Source organism: Lathyrus oleraceus, chromosome 6 (assembly GCF_024323335.1).
Source record: "Lathyrus oleraceus cultivar Zhongwan6 chromosome 6, CAAS_Psat_ZW6_1.0, whole genome shotgun sequence".
Classification (NCBI taxonomy): Eukaryota; Viridiplantae; Streptophyta; class Magnoliopsida; order Fabales; family Fabaceae; genus Lathyrus; species Lathyrus oleraceus.
The window spans coordinates 505828634-505839800 of NC_066584.1; the positions used below are offsets into that span (position 1 = coordinate 505828634).

The 11167-nt window shown below is 38.8% G+C and overlaps 1 non-coding gene across 1 annotated transcript; it reads left to right on the forward strand.

Annotated features, from left to right (window-relative positions):
* Positions 1–9248: 9248 nt before the first annotated feature.
* LOC127098968 (small nucleolar RNA R71) lies at positions 9249–9355 on the forward strand. The gene has a single exon (XR_007793648.1). It is a non-coding gene; the product is annotated as a small nucleolar RNA R71 (small nucleolar RNA).
* Positions 9356–11167: the final 1812 nt, after the last annotated feature.

Below are 11167 nucleotides of genomic sequence, written 5' to 3' on the forward strand. Positions count from 1 at the left end.
AATCGTGTTCCAGTAAGCCAGCCTAAGGCTCAATTTGAAGATTCCCCAGTGAAGTCGCCTACAAGCTTTATTTCCCCAGCAAGCCCAAGTCTAATTGAGGAGTCGTTACAACATGTTCTAGCCCGAAGAATATGTATGAAGCCCAAAAGTGGAATAGTCTCGAAGCTGCATATCTAATATGAAGGTTGGGTGTAGATTTCAAAAGAGGGTCAACCAACGCATGCCTCAGATGCGGGATCCTAATGATGGGAATTTATCATCAAAACAATCCAGATCTAGCCAGAAGATCGAAGTCAGGTCTAGCCCGAAGATCGGAAATAGATTCAGCCAGAGAATCGAAACAATTCAGATCTAGCCAGAAGATCGAAATAGATTCAGCCAAAGAATCGAAACAATTCAGATCTAGCCAGAAGATCGAAGTAGATTCAGCCATAGAATCAAAGAAATAGATTCATCCAGAGAATCGAAATAATTCAGATCTAGCCAGAAGATCGAAGTAGATTCAGCCAGAGAATCAAAGGAAATAGATTCAGCCAGAGAATCGAAACGAAGGAGATCTAGCTAGAAGATCAAAATCGTATCCAGCCCGAGGATCAAAATTAATATCCAACCAGAGAACTAAATTGAGTATAGGTTCAGCCAGAGGATCGAAACTCCAGATTAAGCCAGAAGACTGATTCAGATCCAGCCAGAGGATCGGAAGAAAGATAAACAGCGCGGTGTATTTCCGCCCTTTTGTGGTGTTCTCGGAGCGCAAATTTTCGGTCTGTCTTTGGTATTCAATCACAGCTCACCCTGTTTGTCTGATAAGCTGTTCGCTTTCATCCTACTCGGGTTAGCTGATGATTGAATAGGGGCAGCTGTAACACCCCAAAATTTGCCCTCCTCATTCATGCATTCATTTAGCATTTCATATTGCATTTCATCATGTCAATCAGAATTAGATCCAAGAAACTTTTTTCAAAAAAAAAAAAAAAAAAAAAAAACGAAAAAAAAAAATTACAAAAATAAATAAAAATAATAATAAAAAAATAAATAAAAAATAATAGAAAAAACTTGGACTTGGACCTCTCTCATTTGAGCCCACAAAGTCATGAAAATCAGGTTATAAAAGAGGGAGTTCAGACAGAAAAAGGAAGAGAAGCAAAAACACTCTGAGGTTTCCTTGGAACAAAACCCTGGACAAAACCTGGAGAGGAACCTGACAGAGAACTCAGAGCAACCCCCATCTCACGCAAACCCTAACATTGCCTTGCAAACCCAGCCGTGCCATTTGATTTCAACCGGTCTCTCCCATCAGGTTTGCCTCATTCCCATGATTTTATGCTCTTAATTTGGATCATCTGAATGTATGAGGTATGATGGATGAATTTCATTATGTTTTTGCCCACGGGTTTAATTATGCATGAATGGGTGAAACCTATGCCTTGAATGTTTAATCACATGATTTCTGAAATGTATGCCACAGGGTTTGAGGTTTCTGAAACCATACTGTTATCCATGAAAAAAATGTTTATCGTGTTTCACTAACCCTTTTGTTGAGTTTTTGTGAGGGCTCACAGACTCTTGCAGAGATGGTTTGCGTGGTTTTCCCACTTTATTTGTGGGATACCCCCTGCAGGTTCATTCCGATTACCTGTACTGACTCACCTTTCTTTGATGGCATTAGCTTGGGAGATCCCTGGGTTTCTTACTCCTTTAATTGCTGTTACTTCGGATCTTTATCCGCGTGGTACTTTTACCTCTTTTCCGCATTTTATCGCTTTCTTAGCTGGAAGACCTCGATAGGAGGCATTTGTTTTCTTTTGTTTATTTACTTCTGAGCCCCTTGTTGGCACATTTACTTTATACATGTTTGTTTTGTATGTGTTCGTATCCCTGCAGGTAGCGCGGTTCCTTCGTCAAGGACTGCCTTTTTGCCCTTGAGCATCCCAAACCCTAAAACCCAAAGCAACACGTTAACTCCTTCTACTACAGGCGAGTAAGTCTCCAAAGGTCGAGCATCCGATAGATTGCGTAGTGACGTCGTTCGTCCAAAACCCAATCCATAACCCCATAGTTAACCGAACTACGTTTTGCTCTGATTCTCAGGCCAGATGAGATACGTAGGCATAAGACGCGATGTCTTAGCGAGCACAATTACCCTTAACCCCTAGGTAGCCGAGCTATGAAGACTCTGATTCTCATATTCATATGAGATACGTATGCAGTGGATGCGACATCCGCGCGAGTCATTTTCATTTAACCCCCTTTTTTTAGTAAATAACACATTAGATAAACCCACACCCTTTAGACAAGAACTACAAAAGTGGATCCCGTAGAATACTATGGATGCGTAGGGGTGCTAATACCTTCCCTTCGCATAACCGACTCCCGAACCCAAGATTTGGTTGCGAGACCCCGTCTTGTCCTTTCCTTTTTCAGGTTTACTTCGAGCGTTTCCTTTCCCTCCTTTGGGATGAATAACGCACGGTGGCGACTCTTCTGTCATTTTTTTCGCCAGTTGTTTTTTCGCGCACTATATTTTTCAGGTTGCGACAACGTGGATAACACATGGCATAAACCCTAAGTTGAACCAGACGCCGGAGCTGTAGCTCCGGTCGTCTTCTCCGGCCACACACACGGCAGAGCTCTCAATTTTTTTCCAGAAATTCAATATGCGCACATCATTCGAACCGCTCTCTCACCAGGAATCCAAATATCATATCCATTCTTCCTAAATCATGCTAGGTTTTCTAGATCGAAGTAAAACATTATTGAGATCAAAACTTATATTCAACATAGCATGCTCAATTCTAAGCCAAATCAAAATCTAAACACATCTACATGCTCCACACAACCAGATCTACACAACTATAACAAGAAAACAGCAAAAGGAGAGGATCGATTTGAAGTCACCTTGAACTTGAAGTTTCTGAATTCGTGTTCTCAGGTGTTCTACAGCTCCAGATCTACTCTACTTTACTCCTCTTGAAGCTTTGTGCAAAAAGAATTGGATGAAAACACCTGGATCTGCTTCAATTTCAAGCTTCCATTTCCATGAGATTGCACTTGATCTGCTCGAATCTGGACTGAATTGCTCAAACCAATGGTTGATTCTTGCTCAATGAAGCATGATGAACAAGATTATGCAAGAATTTTTTGTGTTTGTGTGAAGAAATTCAAGAATCGAAGAGAGAGAAAATTTGGAGGTAACTTGAAAATTTGAGTTCTGAAAATTCTCTTATCCTCAATTATGGTTAGGGTTTGGTATTTATATGGCCTGCTAATCACACTGAAATCCAATTAAGCCTTGTATTAATCATGATTAGAGAGATGTGGATCAATTTGCAAAAAATGCACAATGAGGTCCCATGCACATGCTACACGTGATAAGCTCCATGTTAAGCTTCAAATTTACTCAAAATCAACCAATGGTCATGATGGAATGGTTGTCTTGCTTGTATCATAAGCCAAATTTGAATTATGGAAATTCCCTTCAAAATGATCATGTGGAAAATAATGAGTATTCACACTCTTTCCATGCATGGCAATGGTTCATTTGAAAAGTCTTGAACATGAGGAGCATTTTGCAAAAAGAATGGACCAAATTGGAGCTTTGTATCAAAAGTTATGTCACTTTGAACTTCCATGCACACCTTGAGATCATTTGGCCATAACTTTTCAACCATTCATCATATGGACATGAATTAGGACTTTTTGGAAAGGGGAGACAAAGATCTACAACTTTCATATTCACCAAAAATCCATTTGAAACTTCTTTGACATTGATAAGTCAAGTTGAATGTGGACTAGAAACTTGCCATTTTTGGAAACTTGAGATTACAGGTCATTTTCCATTTTTGGAAACTTTTGCCATGACTTCAAAATCTTCAAGATAGATGTTTAGAATGACAAATGGACTTTGTTTGAACATGATTGAGGTGTTTAAATTCATCTCCCCAACCTCAAAGCCCAAAGTTGACTGCACAGTTGACTATTTGGTCCCCAGATGACCTTGAAATGCTTTGATGAACTTAAGCCTAAACCACTTGGGGAAATTGCTTCAAAATGAAACCCTAGCTCATGTAAGCTCCTTGTAATGATCATGTGGTCCTTATCTCAAGAAAAATATCTCATCTCTTGCACAAAGGATCTTCTTGAAGCTCTTGACCTGGTGCTTGCTTAAGCTACAACGAAAAAGTAAATGACATATTTTTGTGCTTTTGGTTAGTAAACAAAATGATAAAAGCAATGATATACCATGCAAGCATGCTTGGTGATCTCAAACCACTCACTAGGAGGTCCCACCCAAAGGGAAAGGAAGCCAAGATTCTCAAAGATCCTTGAGGCCATGTAATGCAATGCTATGATGCCATGAGGGATCTTAGGGACAAAATTGGGGTCTTACATCGTTCATGTTATATTTTTCATACCAATTGTTTAAATCAAAGTATTTTTACTGCCTTTATCTGTCGAATTGCCCTTACTTTTCAATAGTTTATCATTACTTTTCATTTTTGCATTTACATTCCGCCAGAATCTTCATTTCCAGTACTCTCTTAAAACATAGAGCATTTACTCTGAGTCATTTATCTTTACCTTTCTTAAGCCTTTTCACTATCTTTAAATCTTTTAATACCAAGTCATCATTATTTACTTTGTTCATAAAGTCATAAGTTTCGCTTAGAATTGTTGTCTAAGCACTTTTGTCATTCACAAATTAGAAACAAACGTAACTATGAGTCAAATCACAATAATAACAATTCTTAAGACACATGTCATAGGATCAATCTAGTCGATCCTGCGAGTTACCAAAAATATACAAATTTGGAAGACTAGCGGTTGCTTATCAGAAATCACTGGTAAACAAATACTCACCTATATCCTTAGTGATGGACAATGAGTCTTCCATGCTTATTATAGGGTTAACCCCTCACTAGCATGTTAAAGTTATCCTCACATGGTGGATTTGTGGTTTTAGGCTGAGTTTTCTCCCTTGGATAACAAAAGACCTTAAGGCTTTTGGACCAATCAATTCACCAACTCATTTTGAGATTTTTACCCCGAACTACGAGGTTTTGATCCTAATCTTTTTTTAAGATGGTACGTAGACAATGGGTGTATCCATCCAAACATAAAAAATGTAAATAACTTGTATATTCTCTTCTCATCTCTTCAATCATGTTTGCACAAATAAATTTTTCACAAAATACCAACCTTACAACAAGTATGAAAAGGGCTCCCTAGGAGTACCTAGGATGTTTTGGGTGCTTAAAACCTTTCCATTGCATAACCAACCCCTTTACCCCGATCTCTGACATTTTTACTAGTTTTTGATTCGATAAAACTTTTAGGTTTTTGTTCGCTTTCTAACCATTCCTTTGGATAAATAGAAGTACGGTGGCGACTCGACTTGTATGGTTTACCTTAGATTTAGTCAATATCTCTAATGGTAACGAATACCCCGCTACAGCTGGCACCGGTCACATTGGACAATATAAGTATGGACATCACGCCATAGTGTTGGCCAATAAAGACCAGCTTGAAGGATCTTAGTGTATATCTTGGATGTGCTTGAATGTCCACCATAGGGTGAAGAGTGACAATGCTCTATGATATTTCTAACTTCTTCTTCCGGGACGCAACGTCGAAAGATGTTATTTGTTCCTCTTTTAAAAGGGAGTGGTTCGTCCCAATAGAAATGTCTTACATCTTTAAAGAACTTCTTCTTTTGTTGATAATTGAGGCCAGGTGGTATGATATCAGTGGCTAGATAATTCATAAAATCAGCGTACCATGGTACTCTGCTAATCTCTGAAACAGTTCCAAAGTTGTCTCTATCAGGTTCAAGGGGAACGATATCTAACTTAGCTATCAATATGTCATAGGTGAAATCATCATTTATAGGTAAATGGTCTGGCTTCAAATGCTCTAGTCTGGAAAGATGGTCAGCAACTATGTTTTATGTTCCTTTTTTGTCTCGGATATCTAAGTCGAACTCTTGTAGCAAAAGGATCCATCTGAGTAACCTAGGTTTCGCATCCTTTTTGCTTAGAAGGTAACGGATAGCTGCATGGTATATATAGACTACAATCTTAGATTCGACAAGATAAGACCGAAATTTATCAATTGCAAAAACTACAGCTAGGAGTTCCTTCTCTGTTGTCGTATAATTGAGTTGAGCGGCATCTAGGGTTCTGCTATCGTAATATATCACATGTAATTTCTTATTTTTTCTTTGTCCTAAAACAGCTCCTACAGCGAAATCGCTAGCATCACACATTATTTCAAAAGGTTGAGTCCAATCCGGAGTTTGTAAAATGGGTGCTGAAATTAGCGCTTATTTCAAATGATTAAAGGCTTCGATACATTTTTCATTGAAAATGAATTCAACGTATTTCATCAGAAGGCCGGTCAGGGGTTTTGTTATTTTAGAGAAATCTTTGATAAAGTGTCGGTAAAAATCGGCGTGTCCAAGAAAACTTCAGACTTCTCTAACAGTCTTAGGAGGGTTAAGGTTTTCTATCACTTCTATCTTTGCTTTGTCGACCTCAATGCCTCTTTCAGATATTATATGTCCTAACACTATGCCTTCTTTAACCATAAAATGGCACTTCTCCCAGTTTAATACAAGGTTAACTCCTACGCATCTTTCTAGGATTTTCTCAAGATTAATGAGGCAATTCTCAAAGTCAAACCCACATACCGAGAAATCATCCATGAACGCTTCCATAATTCCATCGAGATAATTTGCGAAGATTGACATCATACAACATTGGAAAGTAGTCGGCGCATTGCAGAGTCCAAACGGCATTCGTCTGTAAGCAAATGTTCCGTAAGGACAGGTGAAGGTTGTTTTCTCTTGATCCTCGGGGTGTATGGGTATTTGGAAAAATCCAGAATATCCATCCAGATAACAAAAGTAAGAGTGTCTGGCAAGATGCTCAAGCATTTGATCTATGAATGGAAGGGGGAAATGGTCTTTCCTAGTTCCCTTATTGAGTTTCATATAGTCTATGCACATACGCCATCCGCCTTCTATACGTTTAGCCACATGCTCGCCCTTCTCGTTCTGCACGACTATGATGCCTCCCTTTTTGGGTACCACATGTACAAGACTTACCCATTTACTATCGGAGATCTGATAGATTATACCAGCTTCTAGCAGTTTAAGGACTTCCTTCTTTACCACCTCACTTATTACAAGGTTGATTCTTCTCTGATGTTCTTTGGAAGGTTTTGAATCCTCCTCTAGCGAGATCCTGTGCATACACACGGATGGGCTTATACCTTTTAAATCAGAGATGTTATATCCTAAGGCAGAGGGGTATCTTCATAAAACATTCAAGAGCTGGTTTGTCTCGTCTTGGTTTAAGGTGGCACTAACTAGTACTGGGCAATTCATTTCTTTATCCAAAAACTCGTATCTTAGGTTCTTGGGAAATTCCTTAAGTTCTTGAGCTGGTTTTTGAGATTTTGGTTAAAGGTCTAGAGCAAGGGCCAAACATTCGTTAGTGTGAGGTTCCATTTCCTTTAGCTCGTCATCCTTTTCATTCGGGTTTGAAAATGGTTCGATCATAGGTTCTTCTTGATCAAATTCCCTTATGCATTCATCTATGATATCAATCGCGTAACATGCGTTTCCTATGATTGGTGCCATCAAGAACTTTGAAAGAATAAACTCTATCTTTTCATCTCCTACTTCGAAAGCTAATTTTCCTCTTTTAACATCGATTATAGCTCCGACTGTTGATAAAAATGGTCTACCTAAAAGGATAGGGATATCATCGTCTTCCTTGATATCCATGACCATAAAGTATGTCGGGATGTAAAGTTGACCGATTCTAACGGGGATGTCTTCTAATATGCCTACAGGATACTTAACAGATCTATCGGATAATTGGAGGGACATCTTAGTTGGTTGTAATTCTCCTAAGTTTAACCTTTTACACACAACTAAGGGCATTAAACTCACACTAGCGCCTAAGTCTAGGAAAGTTTCGTCGATCACATGACTCCCTAGAATACAAGGTATAGAAAAACTCCAAGGATCTTTCTCCTTCTTAGCAAGTTTATTCTCATAAATAATGTTGCATTCCAAGGGTTTGGGATCGTTAAGCCTACGCTTGTTGGTTAAGATGTCTTTGAGAAATTTGGCGTAAGATGGAATTTGGGTGATGGATTCGGTGAAAGGAATCTCTACATGAAGCTTCTCTATTACTTTTATAAACTTTTGGTATTGGTTATCGATTTTGGTTTATTTAAGTCTTTGCGGATATGGGATTGGTGGTTTATACGGGGGTGGTGGTTTGTAAGTTTTATCCTTGGGTTCTCCTTCTTGGTCGGTTTGTTTTTCGGGTTCCACTGGTTCCCCTCCTCGGTTGGGAGGTATATTTTCTTTAGAAGCTTTGGACTCGCTCATTGCTGGGTTATAATGCCCTTCGTAAGCAGTCCCACTTTGTAATGTGATAGCGTTAGCTTACCCTCGAGGGTTGAGTTGAGGTTGTCCAAGTCCTCCAGGTGTAGTTTGCGGGGCTTGGTTTTGTGCTACCTGTGAGATCTGGGTTTCAAGCATCTTATTATGAGTAATCATCTTATCAACCTTAGTCCCTAATTGCGTTATTAGTTTGTTTACGTGAATGTTCTGGTTTAGGAATTCTTTATTTTGCTGAGTCTGGCCTGATATAAAGTGCTCGATGATCTTCTCAAGGTTAGGCTTCTAGGGCACAACTTGCATAGGTTGTTTTGGTTTTTGGCCTTGAAAACCTTGTGGTCTTTGAGGTGAAATTTTTGGGATAGGGTTCTGGTTTTTATAGGAAAAATTCGGGTGATTCTTCCATCTAGGATTGTAAGTTTTTGAAAATGGGTTACCTTGGGCGTAATTCACTTGGTCGGTGTTCAGGTCGTTCAAAAGGTTACATTCCGCCGATTCGTGTCCTTTAGATCCACAAAGTTCACACTCTGTGTGGACTACCGTTGTGGTGTTAGAGTTTGTAAAAATATGTTCGACCTTAAGGGCTAAAGCGTCCATTTTCGCTTGCATCATGTGCATATAACTTATCTCATGTATTCCACCTTGGGTCTCCTTTTTCTCTACTGATGCTCGTTCAGTTCCCCATTGGTAATGGTTTTGGGCCATATCCTCAATTAGGTCACAAGCTTCAGGGTAAGGTTTGTTCATCAGCGCGCCACCAGCGGCAACGTCGATGCTCATCTTTGTGTTATAATGGAGTCTATAAAAGGTATGAACGATCAGCCATTGTTCTAGACCATGGTGTGGACAGACTCTTAACAGCTCCTTGTATCTCTCCCAAGCTTCAAAAAGTGATTCTCATTGGTTTTAAGTAAATCTGGTTATTTGGTTTCGAAGATCAGCAGTCTTACTAGGGGGAAAATATCTAGCATGGAATACTCTCTGCTAAGGTCTTCCCAGGTGGTTATTGAGTTAGCTGGAAGTGAATCTAACCACGAACGTGCTCTATCTCTGAGGAAGAAAGGAAATAATATCAAACGAATCGCATCAGGTGAAGCACCGTTGGATTTAAAGGTGTCGGCTAGTTGGATAAAGACTTTTAAATGTTGATTTGGGTTCTCAGTAGCGAGACCCGCGAATTGGTTTTGTTGCACTAATTGCAGTAAAGATGGTTTTAGTTTGAAATTGTTGGCAGGAAAGAGGGGGTTTACTATACTATAACTAGGTTCCTCGTCAGAGGGTTAGGCAAATTCCTTAAGAGATCTTCGGTCGCGATTCTCGGTCATAGCTTTCTTAATTCGGACGAGTAAGAGGCGTGTACGAGTGTAACATTCGGGTTCCGCTAAAGGATCTACTAAATTTCTGGTACTACGGGTTCTTCGCATTTACCGGCTAATAATGCCTTAGTCTAGACGGTGTAACAACAGGGTACGGAATTTGACGAAGATGATCCCCGACAACGGCGCCAAAAACTTGATCGCTCTATTCGCAAGTGCATGAATCGCGTCAGAGTAATATAAAAGATTATCGATCCCACAGAGACCAAATCGTCAACCTATCGATTACTATTGTTACGATGTTTATCTAAGGTTGTACAAATGAGATATGGATGTCGCAAAATAACAGTAAATAAAGAAAATGATAAATACAGTGCAGATAAAGATAGGCTTGAATGTATTTCACGTCAATTAAACGATGCTTCGATTGTATAAATAGAACTACTTATTGGGCAATATTTTCTACTCTTGAAAAGAATCCATTTAACAGGAACTGTCACTTTCGTGTATTCAGGACCAAGTTTACCCTCAAATTAAGGCCTTTTATTATCACTTATAAAAGATGCGCAGAACGCTAAAGTAGTAAACCTATTTTTAAGGAATAAGACTCATAAGCTTAGTTGAAAAGTGATTTTGATTCAGAAAGTTTACCCAAGGAGTTTCCTGATTTTAAATCTATCAACGCATCCAAAAACAGTTTCAAAAATCGTTTTTCCTTAAAGTGATAAAAATTCCTAGTTAACTAAGCCAGGGTGCTTTCGCACTCCTTGAGTAGTTAAAATTAATCAAGTTTGTTTCAGAAAACTCGAATTAAAACTCAAAATAGCCCCTAAAGCATTTCTACAGATGCAATATGTGAAACATCTTTTTAACCGTGATTCTTACATTCTAACCTTTGAAAGATTTAGCCAGACATGGTAATACAAACAAATACAATGATATTGAACATGATAAAAAGAAGTTTAGAATGTAAGACGTGAAGAAAAAGTAAAGCGTGTAAAACAGTTAAAACGAGCAATAAAGATAATGGCGAGAAAATTAAATAAGGTAAAGACAATGGCAGGAAAATAAAGTAAAGCATGACAAGGAATTAAATAAAGTAAAGCATGACAAGGAATTAAATAAATTAAGGCATGGCAAGTAAAATAAAAAGGCGATTAAATTAGAACCTGCTCCAAACGGAGGCTTTAAATCTGGTACAAGGAAATAAATGAACCTTTGACTTTGAAAATAAAGATAACGGAAAAATCAAAGTGCTCCAACTCAATTACACTAAGGTGTGATAACCCCTCGATGTGACAGATTACCGCTTTTACAGATGATATTATAGTCTTAGTGTTGTAAACTAAGTTGGATGATTTGGAAGTGAACTAGAACGACCTATTTATAGAGGAACTCAACAGCATGCAAAGATTGGGATGCCCTTCAACTTCTC